Below are 17,059 nucleotides of genomic sequence, written 5' to 3' on the forward strand. Positions count from 1 at the left end.
CTCTCTCTCCTCGCCAAGGAGCATTTCCACATCTCGGTCCTCGTTCCCGCTCCCCACCTGGACTCCGAATCCCTTGCCGGGCCTCCCGTGCCCCCTGCTCTCGCGAGCTCGGGGACACGCAGAGGATCTGCCGCGTCCTGCCTCTGGGTGGTTGCCCAGAGCCTTGATGCTAATTGTGGAAACTCCCAACTCCTCTGCAGGGGCCCAAGGTCACACGCTGGCCCCGAGTTTTCAGCGGCCCCCCACATGTTGCCCCCACCCGGTTCCTGCGCAGTAAAGGGCCCGCCCCTCTCCACCGCCTGCTCCGTGGACGTCTGGGCAGACACCCAGGTCCCCGCTTGGGGAGATCGCCGTCCGGCAGGCAGACAGGTCCCCGGCTTACACGACGCGGTGTGTGGCCTTACCAGGGCTCTGGGGTTTCAGGCCAAGGACGGCTGCTGGGGCCGCTCGTGCAGGGGTGACTGGCTCAGGCTGGCAGAAGGGTGGACCGGGGCCAGGAGTGGCTGAGGGACGCCTGTTTCCCATAGTGTTTGCAGGAAGCCTGAGGAGGGTGGGGGCAGGCAGGGGTGGGGGTCCTCCTACTCAGCTGAATGGGGGGCACACACTCCCCGAGTTCCTTCTTTCCCCCCATGCCCAGCTGTGGGTGAGACACAAGTGGGGGCGGAGTCAGGCAGTGAGAATCTCTGGATGTTTTCAACCAAGACCACGGGGACGGGGCGCTAGGAGAAATCCCGCTAACTTGGCACGGCCGGGTGGGATGAGCCCGCCGTGTGGCCTCCATCCGATGGAGCAGCCCCGAAAACTGCGAAGCGTCTCTGGCCTGTGCTACAAGCATCACGGACACGTCTGTCCACAGATCTGCAGGAAACGGGTGGGGGGGAAAGGAGATGCCCCCTCTGTGCTGACCCCTTGTCCGGACCCCTCCCCAGATGCTGAGGTGCAGGAGAGACTCGAGAGAGGTCACCAAAGGGGGGTTAGGAGCACATCAGCTGGGCTCCTCGAGAGAGAGAACATTTCTGCACCACGACAGACCTTTCACATTAACTTATTAGACGGAAGGCACTGAGTCTTGTACATGCGTGATTTCAGCCTTGGCAGAGGGGGGGCTGCTAAGCAGGAACTGGGGACTGAGGTAGCTGCCCCCTGACCCTGTCCGTGAGCCGCTGCCCCTCCAGCCAACACCCCCCTGCTCTCTTTCCCTTCCCCCCACCCCTACCTCCTCCCCACAGCCCCCTCCTCCCAGCCCCTCTCTATGATCAATCCCCTTCCCACTCCCCCACACCCTGCCCCCTCCCCACCACCCCGTCCCTACCCCCCAACTGCCCCCATATACCTCCTCCCCCCATGCCCTGCCCCCTCCCCACCGCCCCCTCCCTATCCCCCCAACTGCCCCCATATACCTCCTCCCCCCATGCCCTGCTCCCTCCCCACCGCCCCCTCCCTATCCCCCCACTGCCCCCATATACCTCCTCCCCCCATGCCCTGCCCCCTCCCACCGCCCCCTCCCTATCCCCCCAACTGCCCCCCATATACCTCCTCCCCCCATGCCCTGCCCCCTCCCCACCGCCCCCTCCCTATCCCCCCAACTGCCCCCCATATACCTCCTCCCCCCATGCCCTGCCCCCTCCCCACCGCCCCCTCCCTATCCCCCCAACTGCCCCCCATATACCTCCTCCCCCCATGCCCTGCCCCCTCCCCACCGCCCCCTCCCTATCCCCCCAACTGCCCCCATATACCTCCTCCCCCCATGCCCTGCCCCCTCCCCACCACCCCGTCCCTACCCCCCAACTGCCCCCCATATACCTCCTCCCCCCATGCCCTGCCCCCTCCCCACCGCCCCCTCCCTATCCCCCCAACTGCCCCCCATATACCTCCTCCCCCCATGCCCTGCCCCCTCCCCACCGCCCCCTCCCTATCCCCCCAACTGCCCCCCATATACCTCCTCCCCCCATGCCCTGCCCCCTCCCCACCGCCCCCTCCCTATCCCCCCAACTGCCCCCCATATACCTCCTCCCCCCATGCCCTGCCCCCTCCCCACCGCCCCCTCCCTATCCCCCCACCGCCCCCCATACACTTCCTCCCCTCGCCCTGTCCCCAACACCTCCTCCCTGCAGCCCCCTCCCTGCGCCCTGCCAGCTCATCCCTGCCAGTAGTCACACCTGCAGAGGCATCAGCCCTCCCCCCTCGGGCCTGGCTCCGATCTCACCACCTCAGGCCGGCAGATCAGGACACAGACAACTGGATTCTGGTTCTGGTGTTTGTGCCCAGGGCGTGCATCCTCTGGGCCTGGGTGTCCCTGTCAGCACGGCACGTCACCTGGACCAGATTTCCCGCCTTGCTTATTTGCCCCGGATGTCTGCACTACAGAAAAGACTTAGAAAAAAAGAACTTCCCTGTGGCCCGAACCCTGGTGCCGGCCGTGTGCCGGTGCCTTCCTAGGGAACGGGTGCCGTGACGTGATTATGGCCAAGGTTGAGCCACCTTCTTGTTACAGCCCTGTGCTCGGATTCCTGCTGTGAGCTCCTTTTGACGTGCGTGTGTCCCTTTGAGTCCCAAATGGTTTATCCTTGGGTTTCTCCACAGAGGGAGGCTGGGCCTGTGTATCTCCTCCCCCTGGTTCACTTGCTGATATGCAGCGAGGTGGAGCTCGCCAGGCGTCAGGAAACCGTGTTGCTGCCTCCATCACCAGGGAGGAAACCCAGTCTCAGGAATCTGAAATTCTGCCTTCAAGCAGACGAGTGTTCCAGGCCAAAGGCATAGTGTGTGCAAAGGCCCTGTGGCTGGAGGTGGGACAGGGGCATCGTGCACTGAAATGCGGTTGGAATGGCCTGTTGCAAACAGAAAGGGGGAGCATGGGCAGGTAAGGCTGGAGGGGCTTGACCGTGTGGGGCTGGCAGGTAAAGGTTTACATGTTCGGGGTGCCTGGGTGCTTCAGTTGGTGGTGTCCTCCTTCGGCTCGGGTCATGATCTCACGGTTCGTGGGTTCGAGCCCCACGTCAGGCTCTGTGCTGACAGCTTGGAGCCTGGGGCCTGCTTTGGATTCTGTGTTTCTCTCTCTCTCTGCGCCTCCCCCACTCACGCTCTTCTCTGTCTCTCAAAAAACGAATAAACGTTAAAAAAAAAAACAAAAACGTTTATGTGTTTACTCTGAGAGCCCCGGGAGGCTTCAGATGGGTGCTAGGGGGAAGGTCCTACGATGGGATTTGCATGCCTCAGAAAGGACCATCTGGAGGGGTCCATGCCGGTCTGAGGAGGGGCTGTGGCCAGGAGAGGAGGAGGGGAGGCAGGACTGGCCTCCGGGAGAGCGTGTCGTTCCATCGGGTGCCTGACAGGTAGGGGGCCTACAAGCGGAGCACGATGACGTCGTGTCGGGTAAGATGGCTCTGCACTGGAAGATCCACAGGCCACCGTCCGCCTTCAGAACCTAAGTGGCCCTTTGGGAGGAAATTCGTGGAATCGGTGGCTATCTAGAGACTCACTTGTAACTTAAGGTCACAGCAGGCCAGAGGCTCACCTGCAGCCTCTGGGGACACGGAGCCACGTGGCGGCAAGGGGCGTGCCCAGAGCCACGCAGTGAGATGTGGTGCAGCAGGTGTGAGCAGCGGTTCCCGGCACCCAGCTCCTTGCTGGTCCCGCCGTCCCAGCCTGCCGGGCGTGCGCCGGCACGGGGCAGGGGTGGGGGTGGCGCCCCTGTCCTAGGAGGGACCCATGTGGGGACGCAGAGGGGCTTTGCTGGAGGAAAGAGGTGACGTTCCCCTGGCCCTCAAGCAATCACCAAATCTTCCTAAGGGATGTTCCCGCTGGGCACCGAGCCCCGAGGGATGAGGGTCACGACCTTTGCCACCAGCGCCAGTGGGGGATTGGGGTGCTCGGGGCTGGCGGGGCGCCCCGGGGTCAGCTGGCCATGCCCGGGGCTGCAGGGACGTGGAGGGGGCTGAGCCGGGGCCACGGGGAGCCCCCCAGGGGCAGCTCTCCTCTCCCTTAGCAGACGGCCAGGTCTGCAAACAGCTGGGAGACCCCCGCCTCGAGGGCTGCCTGCTGGAGGGCGGGCGTGCGCACTTTCCAAAGCGGCCGTGGCCGGGTCCGCAGGGGACTCAGATGAGCAGGTGGACTCTCTCCAGGCCGGGAGCCAGGAGTCTGAAATCTCGCGTGGACAGGGCCCCTCCCCCTCTGAGCCTCCCGGGGAGGGTCCGTCCCGCCTCTTCCGGCTCCTGGTGGCTCCTGGGTTTGTGGCCGGGTCGTCCCTCCCCTCCTTGCTGCCCTCTTCCCCCGGCCTCTCCCTGGGTGAGGGTCCCTCCTCCGTCTCTCGTCAGGACACCGGTCTCTGAGTTAGGGCCTGTCCTGATCCAGGCGGCTCTTCTCTGGACACCTTTTATTACATCCGAAAAATCCCGTTCCCCAGTCAAATCGCATTCTGAGCCTGTGGGGAGACACGAATTGGGGGCGCACGTTCAATCCCCTCCAGGACCCTTCTACCTCTGAGCTTTGCAGCCACGCGTCCCCTCATGTGAACAACGGAAACGTTCCCCCTGTCCCTGGTCGGTCCGGGCCCCGGGCCCGTCACCCCTGCTGCGTGACCGTAGCCAGCTCACTGATCTCCTGGCCTCCAGCCTCCTGCCCTCAAGTCAGCCTCCTCGCAGTGGCCACCGACTTTGGGAAATCACGGGGAGGGCCCGCTGTCCAGGTAGGGGGGCCCACGGTCTGGGTAGGGGGGCCCACTATCTGGGAAGGGGGAAGCACCACTATCCGGATAGGGGGGCCCAGTGTCCGGGTAGGGGCCCCACTGTCTGGGTAGGGGGCCCACTGTCTGGGTAGGGAACCCACTGTCTGGGTAGGAGGGACCCCACTGTCCAGGTAGGGGGGCCCTCTGTCTAGGTAGGGGGTCCCCACTGTCCAGGTGAGGGAGGCCCCACTGTCCAGGTAGGGGGGGTCCTACTGTCTGGGTAGGGGAAGGTCACTGTCTGGGTAGGGGGCCCCACTGTCTGGGTAGGGGAATCCACTGTCTGGGTAGGGGGCCTACTGTCTGGGTAAGGGACCCACTGTCTGGGTAGGGGGCCCACTGTCTGGGTAGGGGGATCCACTATCTGGGTAGGAGGCCTACTGTCTGGGTAGGGGGATCCACTGTCTGGGTAGGGGGCCTACTGTCTGGGTAGGGGACCCACTGTCCAGGTAGGGGGGGGTCCTACTGTCTGGGTAGGGGAAGGTCACTGTCTGGGTAGGGGGCCCCACTGTCTGGGTAGGGGAATCCACTGTCTGGGTAGGGGGCCTACTGTCTGGGTAAGGGACCCACTGTCTGGGTAGGGGGCCCACTGTCTGGGTAGGGGGATCCACTGTCTGGGTAGGAGGCCTACTGTCTGGGTAGGGAGATCCACTCTCTGGGTAGGGGGCCTACTGTCTGGGTAAGGGACCCACTGTCTGGGTAGGGGGCCCACTGTCTGGGTAGGGGGATCCACTGTCTGGGTAGGGGGCCTACTGTCTGGGTAGGGGGATCCACTGTCTGGGTAGGGGGCCTACTGTCTGGGTAGGGGACCCACTGTCTGGGTAGGGAGATCCACTCTCTGGGTAGGGGGCCTACTGTCTGGGTAAGGGACCCACTGTCTGGGTAGGGGGCCCACTGTCTGGGTAGGGGATCCACTGTCTGGGTAGGGGGCCTACTGTCTGGGTAAGGGACCCACTGTCTGGGTAGGGGGCCCACTGTCTGGGTAGGGGGATCCACTGTCTGGGTAGGGGGCCTACTGTCTGGGTAGGGGGATCCACTGTCTGGGTAGGGGGCCTACTGTCTGGGTAGGGGACCCACTGTCTGGGTAGGGAGATCCACTCTCTGGGTAGGGGGCCTACTGTCTGGGTAAGGGACCCACTGTCTGGGTAGGGGGCCCACTGTCTGGGTAGGGGATCCACTGTCTGGGTAGGGGGCCTACTGTCTGGGTAAGGGACCCACTGTCTGGGTAGGGGACCCACTGTCTGGGTAGGGAGATCCACTCTCTGGGTAGGGGGCCTACTGTCTGGGTAGGGGGTCCACTGTCTGGGTAGGGGCCTACTGTCTGGGTAGGGGGATCCACTGTCTGGGTAGGAGGCCTACTGTCTGGGTAGGGGACCCACTGGGTAGGGGACCCACTGTCTGGGTAGGAGGGACCCCACTGTCCAGGTAGGGGGGCCCTCTGTCTAGGTAGGGGGTCCAGGTCAGGGAGGCCCCACTGTCCAGGTAGGGGGTTCCTACTGTCTGGGTAGGGGAAGGTCACTGTCTGGGTAGGGGGCCTACTGTCTGGGTAAGGGACCCACTGTCTGGGTAGGGGACCCACTGTCTGGGTAGGGAGATCCACTCTCTGGGTAGGGGGCCTACTGTCTGGGTAGGGGGGTCCACTGTCTGGGTAGGGGCCTACTGTCTGGGTAGGGGGATCCACTGTCTGGGTAGGAGGCCTACTGTCTGGGTAGGGGACCCACTGGGTAGGGGACCCACTGTCTGGGTAGGAGGGACCCCACTGTCCAGGTAGGGGGGCCCTCTGTCTAGGTAGGGGGTCCCCACTGTCCAGGTGAGGGAGGCCCCACTGTCCAGGTAGGGGGGGTCCTACTGTCTGGGTAGGGGAAGGTCACTGTCTGGGTAGGGGGCCCCACTGTCTGGGTAGGGGAATCCACTGTCTGGGTAGGGGGCCTACTGTCAGGGTAAGGGACCCACTGTCCGGGTAGGGGGCCCACTGTCTGGGTAGGGGGCCCACTGTCTGGGTAGGGGATCTACCGTCTGGGTAGGGGGCCTACTGTCTGGGTAGGGGACCCACTGTCTGGGTAGGAGGGACCCCACTGTCCAGGTAGGGGGGCCCTCTGTCTAGGTAGGGGGTCCCCACTGTCCAGGTGAGGGAGGCCCCACTGTCCAGGTAGGGGGGGTCCTACTGTCTGGGTAGGGGAAGGTCACTGTCTGGGTAGGGGGCCCCACTGTCTGGGTAGGGGAATCCACTGTCTGGGTAGGGGGCCTACTGTCTGGGTAAGGGACCCACTGTCTGGGTAGGGGGCCCACTGTCTGGGTAGGGGGATCCACTGTCCGCGTAGGGGGGCCCACTATCTGGGAAGGGGGAAGCACCATTGTCCGGGTAGGGGGACCCCACTGTCTGGGTAGGGGACCCACTGTCTGGGTAGGGGGCCTACTGTCTGGGTAGGGGACCCACTGTCTGGGTAGGAGGGATCCCACTGTCCAGGTATGGGGGCCCACTGTCTGGGTGGGGGAAGGTCACTGTCCAGGTAGGGGAGGCCCCACTGTCCAGGTCGGGGGGCCCACTGTCCGGGTAGGCAGGACCAGAGCCCTTGCTCCTCGCTGTGGTGCACCTGCCCCTCTGTGTTGGTCCCGTCGATGGCCCCCACAGCGCCTCCCCTGCCCTGTGTCCCTGTGTCCCTGCCGACACCAGGTGCATGAGCTGCTTGGAGGTGGCCCTTCCTCGGGCCTCAGGCTTTGGAAAAGTCTCTCCTCTGTCTGGGAGGCTTCTCCTTTGTGTGCTCACATGGTGCCCACACATCCTGCAGCCTCAGTTCAGGTCAGCTCTGCCAGGACCGCTTCCCGGCCCCAGGCTCGCCATCCCACTAAGTGGGGTCCGGCCCCGGCCTCCGTGTGCCCAGCGAGCACTGTGTGCACCTGTCCAGGGGCGACGTCTCCTGGCCGAACCCCCGGGGATGGCTTCCGGTGTCCCATCTGCAGCCCCTGCAGCAGGACCCCGGAACAGATGAGGGAATGAGTAAGCGAGCGCCCCCATGGGGCCTCGAACCCTCTCAGCACGTAAATCCCAGGCGCTCTGCCCCGCGGAGCCTGGCGGGGCCCCCTCAATCACTCCCTTCCCTGACAGGGGCGCCCCGGGCAGCCTAGTCCCTCCACCGCACAGTAGTTAAATCCTCCCCAAATGTTACTTGCAAAATGATGAAGAACTCAAGAGGAGGGTCTCGGGGAACACGGACCGCAGCCCTGCCATTATCTTTGACGATAAGTCTTTCTTTCTGATGGCAAACAGTGTCTGCAGTATTTCATAATTGGTGAAATGAGGAACCCCGTTTTGCCGAGATGTTCGGGAATAACTCAGTTTTAAAGACCACGTCCTAACAACTGGAATGGGCCGACTATTCCAGGGGAATCCGCTGAGAATCGTTGCCACGCGAGGTAGGAAAATGTGCCTGAATTATTGCTGAAACTCTGCTAAGAGATTCACGTCTTCCGTTGCCAGGAGAGACGTTAACGCCCATTTATTAAAAATGTTTTTGAGGTTTTACTTGCTATAGGAGGATTTGTTTTATTTAAGTATGTCCTCTGCAGCACTTTCCGAGACAGGACCATCCATCTGCCGTCCCCTGACTCAGCAGGGGCTGGGCGGCCACGTGCTGATGGAGGGCGGTGGGGAGGGAGGATCCTGGGGCACGTGGCAAGGGAGACGGGCACGGGGGGTGTCAGCCGCATATTTGGGTGAGAGGAGGCACCACTGTGCTCCAGTCACCCGTGGGGCGGGGTGTTGGGTGCGTCTGGGATGGGTCCGTAGGAGTCATGCCCCTCACAGAGGCCGAGATGAGTTGGCACCATAGGAATGTGAGACCCTCAAGGGGCCTCCAGAGCCATCGAGCGCTGTCCTGGGCTCTCGAGAGATGAGCAGTTCAGGAGGCTCCCCAAGAGGGCACAGCACGCTGATGACGTGGCCAGGCTGTGCACCCGTGTCCTTCCCACCACGGGGACCCCTTGCTGAGTTGTTTGCGCCCCGGGCTTGGGGGTGTTGGCCAGAACAGCCTGAGCTGGGCGCTCTCCCCGCTGAGCACCAGAGGGTCCCCTGCTGGCAAGCCCCTCCCCAGCCTAAGCCGCATGACACCCTGTGTCCAAGGACCCTCCACCCTGGGCAGACCAAGGTGACCCCCGCAGCGCCCCAGGCTGGGGCCCCCGTAGCGCCCTGGGCTGCTGTTTTATAACAGTTTTCTGCCCAGCAGGTAAAGGGGCTGCATTTCTCCTCTGGGGACCCCTGACCTCAGCACAGTCTGGGCCTCGGGCGCGCACCGGGTGTTGGGAAAGTCAGGGGTCATACCCCGTGTCTCCTTGTGACAGTGCCCAGCCCCTGGGCTGCTGCCTGCTCACTTCTCCCTGCACGGATTATGAGATGACCCTGGGGTGCAGGGAGGACGCGGGAGCGTGCAGAAGCCTCCCAGGCAGTGGACCTGGTGGCCTGGCGGGCATGGCTCCTCCCAGAGGCAGCAGGAGGCCCAGAGCGAGAAGCCACCTGTCCAGGGACACCCAAGCTGAGTTGCTGGGCGGGAAGGTGCATATCACGTCATGGCAAGAAGGTGTGCTCGTGTCCTGTGCCAAATTCTGGGTAGCACAGACTGGGGGGACTTAAAACGACAGACCTTGATTCCCTCCCGGCTCTGGAGGCCAGAAGTCTGGGAAGGGTGGGGAACCCTTCCTGCCTGTGTGGTCACGTGCCTCTCCTCTGTGTCTCTGTCTTCTGTGTCTTAGGGGCTCACCTGGACAGTCCAGGACCTGACTACGTTTGCAAACTCTTGTTTCCCAAATAAGGTCACGTTCCCGGGTTCCGGGGATGAGGGTGTGGATGTAACTTTCTGGGGGCCGCCATCGGGCCCGTTCCGGATGGGGTGCTCAGGAAGGGAGGTGCTCGGTGAGGCTGGAGTGCTCTCTGGCTCTGGACAACAAGGCTCGTGGCTCTTGGAGGCACAGTCAGCTCCCTTCTGAGTCTGACGGCCCTGGGTCATCAGACCTAGGAGCGGGGGCTCAGGATTCTGGGGCGAGGCTTTGTCCAGGAGCACAGGTGGGGGTGTAGGCCGAGTATTTCAGAGAACGGCATCTGCAGGGCAGGGCAGGGGAGGAGGGAAGTGCTTGGGAAGCACACAGACCCGGCCCCACCCCGTCTCCACTGTTCACACAAGTCATTTAGCGTCTTGAGTCTCCATCTCTGTCTCCGAGCCGGGGCCGGGTGGCGGTGTCACTTACGCCCTGCTGTTTGTGGGGAGGTGGTGAGGTCCAGGCTCTAAAATGGCCAGCCACCAACGCACAGCAGGTGCACACACAGACACACAGCAGGTGCACACAGACACATATGGGGCACACGTGTGTTCTCCGTTCTCCTTCATCAAGTCTCCACTGCCCTCCTCGCAGGTACATCAGGACATTTTCCTCTCTGCTGCCGCATAGTTCCCTCCAGCAGGGTGGGACCCTCCTCTTTGCTGGTTTCCGTATCACCCGTGGCCTCCAGCTGCTGGGGGGCAGGGGCGGGCACTGTGGGCTGGACACCGCTGAGTAAAGGGGTACAGGTGGGGTGACAGGGCATGGGCACGGTGGTGGCCGGGACACTGATGGGTGAGCTGTATGGGGAGGGTGTCATCAGGGAACGTGGGTAAAGGTGAGGTAGGTGTCATGGCTCTCAAGAGACACTGAGGTCTGGAGAAAGCCTTCCGGGGGGGCTCTGGGAGGGGAGGTGGGAGCTTCGGGGTGGTGTGCAGGATTGGGGCATCAGGTGACCCCGGATGCACACAGAACTCTCCACAGAAGCCCCATGCGGCTGTTTTCCTCACTCCATCCTCACGGCCATGGTTCTGCAGGGTAGGCAGGGACATGGCCCTTGTGCCGTTGGGGAACAGGGGCTCAGGATGCAACTCAGCAGGGGGCATGGGCTGTCTCCCACCAAGCGGGGGGCCTGTCCGCCACTCCTTGTAGGGGCCACTGTGACCGGGGCAGGGAGCCCTGCTGGGCAGACGTCTTTCCCTTCTCCAGACCACGCTTCAACCGGCAGTACAGCACCTAGGAACTTGCTAGAAATGCAGCCTCTCGGGCCACCCAGATGCTGAACTAGAGCTCTGTGATGGGTCTGGGGTCTATTCCCGCTGTCTGGGTGATGCCAACGTGGGCTGCAGCGTGAGAACCCCGACCCTAAGCTGCCTGTCTCTGCCAGTGTCCCAGGGCCTCCTGCCAAGCCTGCTGAGCGGAGGGCCTCCGCCAGCTCCACGGCCAGCTCGGCAGAGGCTCCGCGGCAATTAACGGCTTTATCTGGAAGAGCCATTCTCTCCCTGTCCGAACCAGGAGTGCTTCTAGGGTAGGCTTCTCCAGAAAACAAGAGCTTTGCGCTTCACGTTGAAAGTGATGCTGGAAAGGAGGTTGGAGGCCTGGGAAAAGATTTCCTAGAAAACATACAGGGGAAGGAAAGTCCAGGTGTGAGGGCTCACTCACTGGCCAACATTCACTGAGCCCCTGTGCTGCGAGGCTCACGTGTTCACAGCGCACAGTAGAGATTTCAGTGCATCCAAAGGCGTCCCTATACTTGAGAACACACGTTAGGGTCCACCTTACACACAGGCCTGCCTGGACGCTGCCTGCCTCTCTGCCTTTCCTTGGTGAAGCACCCTTGAGAGCAATACACCTTCAGGTACGGCTTGCTCAGGCACGGCCACCATTCCATTCTACACATTGTTGGCCGACAGCCCCGTTCACAGTGGAGGCCACCTGGGCTGCTCTCCACCTGCAAAGAGGCCTTGCTCAGTGTTTTAACAAAATCTCAAACCAATTTCTAAACCCTGAGAGGATCCCTCCAAACTGTATTTCTGTTTTTTGGTTTTTTTTCTTTGAAACACCAAAACTTTCGGCCATATTTGACCTGGACGTCCATGGGGCAACATGCCACTGAAAATAAGTAGGCTGCGCTCTTGAAAGGGGCCCGTGGTGTCGGGGTCATCGTGGTCCTGTTATCTACGGAGCAGTATTGATGGGACTGAGCTGCGGCCAGGATTAGAAGGGGTGATGTGTTGAAGCCCCAAACTTGGTTCCTCAGACACTGTACGTGCTCAGGAAGACACTTCTCTGTCCTCTTCATCTCCTTCCCTTGAACTCGTCTCTGGGTCCGGCCAGTCCGCAGGGCAGACGTGGCCGTGGGTTGGCCCAGGAGCTTCCTGCCCTGGCCCCTGTGTCCCTGTGGTGCGATGTCACAGCTGTAAACCTCCAGGCAGTGCCCCACTTTCTCCTCAAAACAACCCACACCCTCTCCATGCCACAGGGAGGTCGGTCCCCTGCCGGTCCAGCCGGGCCTGAACACAAACCGTACGTGTCCTTTCTGGGCTCCTGTTTGAACCAGCGTGTTGGAGGTATGGCCGCCCCGTGAGCCTGGGCTGGGTAGCACGTGCTCGTGACCCTGGACCTGAGGGGCCCGCCTCCCCCCCGCTCCCCGCATACCAGGCCCCGGGCTGCCGTTTGCCCACACGTGTGGCGCCATTCAGAGATGGACTGGACCCAAAGCCAGAGCACAGAGCAAGTAAATATTTGTTCCAGAAACTCTTGTGATGTCAAGTTTTATTGTAAGTATATTTGGTGACTGACAGGCTGATAAATCTCGCCGGTGCTGAGATTCTCCGTGCTGGGCGTCCTCACCCTGGCCTGCTTGTCATTCCGCAGTTGTGTGGCTCTGTCTTCGAGACACAGCCTCCCTCCCCTGTCTCAGCTCCGAGCCCAGCAGGAATCTTCAGACCTGGGAGCTGCCTCCGCAGGGACCCCACCCTTCCTGCTCAGGAGTGAGGCTGCTGTGAATACAAGGGCACCAAGATCCGTTGCTTCTGGGCCCCTCCCTGTCTAAGGCGGAGCCAGGGGCCGGAAGCCCTCGCACAGCTTTCACCGTCCTCTGGGAAAGGCTGTGCCTCCTGCCTTCCCCTCGCCCGGGGTTCCTGGCCCCCCTGCAGCCAGCAGCACTGGGCTTCATGCCAAACCCCGAAAGGTTGACCGGGCTGCAGCCCGTGCCTGGGATTCAGGACACAGCAGCTGCCCGTGACTCTTAGGTTTCTTCCTTCTCTGGGTCTCTCGTTCTCTGGCTTCAGGCTTGCATTTGCTCTGGAAACACTTTGTGGGAACCTATGGGATTCTAGGCCTGTGACACGTAAGCTTTCACGAGCACAGCTGACCCATCAGCACAGCGAAGGTTCACCGCGATCCTGCCCTGTGGTTGGCAGGCCGCGTGATCAAGCCCAAGTCTGCTCTCCCGGACCCGACGGCTTTGCTGGGGGGAGGGGAGGGCTCCTGGGATCTGCTTGGGGCCGTCCGGATGCTGGGTGGGTGAGTGGGGTCTGGTGGCCGGTGGGCACCACGGGCGGTCCCTCTGGTGAGGAGCAAGCTGGGTCTGCAGCCTGGGGATGAAACGGCGGCCCAGAAATTGGCGGTTCTCTGTCTCTAAGATCTGGAGCTAACTTTCCAACCTTTGCATTGAGGACTCGGTGGGAGGAAACAAAGAAAGCTCGATCATGCTCAAAGTGAAGATGTTTGAACACTGCAGGTCTGGGCCAGACGTATGGGAGCGGAGAATGCCTGAGAGCCGAGTGGGAAGCCCTGGAGGAAGCGGGTCTGGCCGCCGATGGGGACAACGGCCACTGGAGCCGCTGGTGTGTCGGCAGCCCCGTTCGCTGCTGCGTATGTGTCCACAGTGCATAGTGTCCTGGGATGGGTACCGGCCTCCTTCACTGAGGCCCGTCTGCATTGTGGTTTGCCTCGGAGCAAAGAACAGGCTGAAGGGAGTTTAAAAAACGTCGAAAGCTTCCAGGCATCTGGACCAGGGGTTGCTGGTTGGCTGTTTTTGTAAGTGAAGTTTTATCAGAACACAGCCGCACCCACTAGCTCAGGCGTTTATAGGAAAAGCCAGCCAACCCCAATCGAGGCAGGTAGGGAAAATGTACTAAACATCTATCTATTCACCCATAAGATTCAAAGCTTTTAACATTTTGCAGTACTGGCCTCAGGGGCTCTGTTTTTTTTTTTTTTTAACGCTTATTTATTTTTGAGACAGAGAGAGACAGAGCATGAATGGGGGGGAGGGGCAGAGAGAGAGAGGGAGACACAGAATCCAAAACAGGCTCCAGGCTCTGAGCTGTCAGCACAGAGCCCGACGCGGGGCTCAAACTCACGGACCGTGAGATCATGACCTGAGCCGAAGTCGGACGCCCAACCGACTGAGCCACCCAGGCACCCCAGGGGCTCTGTTGTTGAAAGAATGCACATCACCGTGACACTTGAAGCCCGCTGCTCGCTCCAGAAGCCCCTTCCCCTCCCCCTGTCTGCAGAGGCATCTACTAACCTGAGCTTGGCAGGCATTACTCAGTCTCTTACCACGGGTGTATTTGTACCCACACGATATGCAGTATTGTCCGTTTGCTTGAAATTCCGTGCGGACGGAATCTCCGTATCCTGTGATTTTTTTCACGCTCTGCCCGGCAGCCTGTTGATTTCCGCTGCTCTGTGGCCCTGAGCGGGCCTTACTCCTCCGTTTCTGCTCTGCCGGGTTTTTGGCCGTTGCAGCGACGGCCTCCTCTGCGTGAATTTCCGGGGCGGAGTGCGGTGGCGGGAAGCATCTAGAAATGCAGCGGCTGCGTCGTAAGGTATGTGCCCGCGTGCTGGCCACTGTTAAGCGGTCCATGCTCGCGGGAACCAGGGCCCCTCACGTGGATTACACGCGTCGGCCCACCAGTCTGCACAGCAGCCCTGCGTCGCACAGGCTGTGTTATCCCCGTGTTACAGGTGGGGCAGTCGAGGCCCACAGAAGCTAAGAGCCTCACCTGAGGCCACACGGCCGAGAAGGGCCAGAGCCAAGATGCAAATCCTAGCGATTCTGCTCCAGGGCCAAAGGGACAAACCACAGCGTCCCCCACTCTGGAGCTGTCCAAAGCCTCGGACCTATTTTCGAGGGTGCTGCCACCACGAACGCAAGGCCTGATCCTTCCACACCCTCGACAACGCGTGGTGTGGTCAGCCCGGCCCTCTGCCACGCGGACAGGATGTCGTGCTGGGAATGACGTGCGCTTACCTCCCTGATAGCCACTGCAGACGTCTTATCACGTTCAAGGGCTGTGATGGTTAGTTTGCGGATATCGACTTGGCTAGGTTCTAGCAACCAGTTACCGAATCAAACCCCAGCCTCGGTGTTGCTCTCGTGGTATTCGGTGGACGTGGTTGACGCCTGCAATCAGTGACTTTGAGTAAAGGCGACTGACCGCGACACCCACACCCAATCAGCTGAAGGATTTATAAGCGAACACTGAAGTTTCCCAGAAAAGAGGAAACTCTGTCCTAAGATTGCAACATCAGCTCCTGCCTCAGTTTCTAGTCTGCTGGCGTGGCCCAGTGGACTTCAGACCTTCCAGCCCCCATACGTGTGTGGGCTAATTCCTTAAAACAAATGCTATTTATAGATCTCCTAGTAGCTCTGTTTCCCTGGAGAAGCCGGATTCACGTTTTCTCCTCCATGACGTGTCTGTGTATATCTTTGTCTATTCCAGGTTCTGACGGCCGGTCAGTTATTTTAGCTGAAATTGCCTCGCCACGCCCCAGGCTGTGACTTACCTTCATACTGTCCTTCTGATGAACAAAAGTCTCTTCTTTATAGTTTGTGGGCTAGTGTGCATGCGTGTCGGTGTTAAGAAACCTCATCTGCTCCCAAATTTTCTTTTAAAGGTTCTGGCATTTTCTTTTTACCCCATAGATCTTTTGTCCAATAGAAGTGGGTTTGTGTGTGTTGGGCGAGGGAGGGGCTGCGATGGGTGCAGCCCCTCCTGGGTGTCGTCCAGCATTCGCTGCACGTGTCAGGGTGTCACTGAGTGCACACTGTGAGCCTTGGATTTCTGGTCCGTATTCTACGATATTGGGAGAATGCAGCCCAGGGCGGAGGGACCGGTGATATGGTAAAACACTGCCCAGAAGAGGATTTAGATTCGGGAATGTGGCTTCTTAAAGGAGATTTTCTTCGACCACATGAAGTATTTATGCTGGAGTTTCAATGTGACATGATCGGAGATCTTAGGGGCCTTTACAGAGACACCGACGCCAGGGCGGCTCTTACCTGGGGACACAGCAATGCAGTCTGCCACCATCACCGCTGGCCCCAGCGAGTCCCCCGTGCAGGAGCTGACGTCCCGAGAGTCATCCTCAGCACACAGTTTCCAGCTGTACTTGCCAGCTGGATCTGCTGAGAATATGTAATTTGAACGTACAGAAACAGCCTATTACCCCTGTAAAATATTTTAGCCAAGCCTCCGGCCTCGTACTCTGTGGGACTACGTCAGGGTTCAGATTTTGTTTTCTGTACATGAACACTCGTTCCAGCGACATTTACAGAATAATTCATTTGTTCCCTACCGATTTCTGCTTTGCCTTGCTGTGTGCTTGTCTGGTATTGATTGGAATGATGTTGGGGCGTTGTATATGGAAAATGGTAGAAGTAGTTTTAAGCCTAGGGTCTTGCTGTCTTCCTCTAGAGGAGGGTTCCAGAATCTCTGGCTAGAAGCAGGGGCACTCAGAAGCAGGGCACCTCACTCCCCACTCAGAGACTGAGCTTTGGAGCTGGGCGTTCGTCCCTGGGAGGGCTCAGCTCTTTCCCCACTCCCAGGTATGGGGATAAGAGAGGGGCCCCCGCCTACTGATTTTAAGGACCCTCTGTTAATACCAGGGTTTCACTGGTACCTGGGTCTGTTTACACGGGTCCTGTTTATTTCACTGGCTCATTTTTCTGTCCCTGTGCTAGTATCTGCCCCCTTTAATGGCTCTGCTCTTTAATGGGACAAATCCCATCCCTTGTTTCATACTTTCATGTTTTCTCAGCCGGTTCTGAGCTTCTGCTCTGCTAGATGAATTATAAGGTGAGCCTCTCAGGTTCCACAAAGCATGCTGTAGAGGTTTGATTGGGGTTGTGATAAAAGTATGCATTGACTTTGCAGAAATGACACTTTCCTGATGACAACCCTTCCCTTGGAAGAGCAGAGCACACTCCCCAACTTAATTGCATTTTCTTGAATGTCCTGTATATATATATATATATATTTTTTAATTAATAGAGTTTAGATTATAGAACAGTTTTTTTTCAACGTTTTTTATTTATTTTTGGGACAGAGAGAGACAGAGCATGAACGGGGGAGGGGCAGAGAGAGAGGGAGACACAGAATCGGAAACAGGCTCCAGGCTCCGAGCCATCAGCCCAGAGCCCGACGCGGGGCTCAAACTCACGGACCGCGAGATTGTGACCTGAGCTGAAGTCGGACGCTTAACCGACTGCGCCACCCAGGCGCCGCGATTATA

At 60.1% G+C, this 17,059-nt stretch overlaps 2 long non-coding RNA genes across 2 annotated transcripts in view; one reads left to right on the top strand and one right to left on the bottom strand.

Annotated features, from left to right (window-relative positions):
* Positions 1–3,254: 3,254 nt before the first annotated feature.
* LOC123386851 lies at positions 3,255–4,118 on the bottom strand. Its single transcript, XR_006601294.1, has 2 exons — positions 3,515–4,118; positions 3,255–3,434 (listed from the first exon to the last, which is right to left on the bottom strand). It is a non-coding gene; the product is annotated as an uncharacterized LOC123386851 (long non-coding RNA).
* Positions 4,119–4,194: 76 nt separating this feature from the next.
* The window catches only part of LOC123386777, a 34,171-nt gene continuing 21,306 nt past the window's right edge, over positions 4,195–17,059 (top strand). Inside the window, exons 1-2 of the long non-coding RNA XR_006601202.1 lie at positions 4,195–4,684; positions 7,989–8,134. This is a non-coding gene — a long non-coding RNA (uncharacterized LOC123386777). The remainder of the gene's footprint in view (positions 4,685–7,988; positions 8,135–17,059) is intronic.

This window comes from Felis catus, chromosome B4 (assembly GCF_018350175.1).
Source record: "Felis catus isolate Fca126 chromosome B4, F.catus_Fca126_mat1.0, whole genome shotgun sequence".
In the NCBI taxonomy this organism is placed as follows: Eukaryota; Metazoa; Chordata; class Mammalia; order Carnivora; family Felidae; genus Felis; species Felis catus.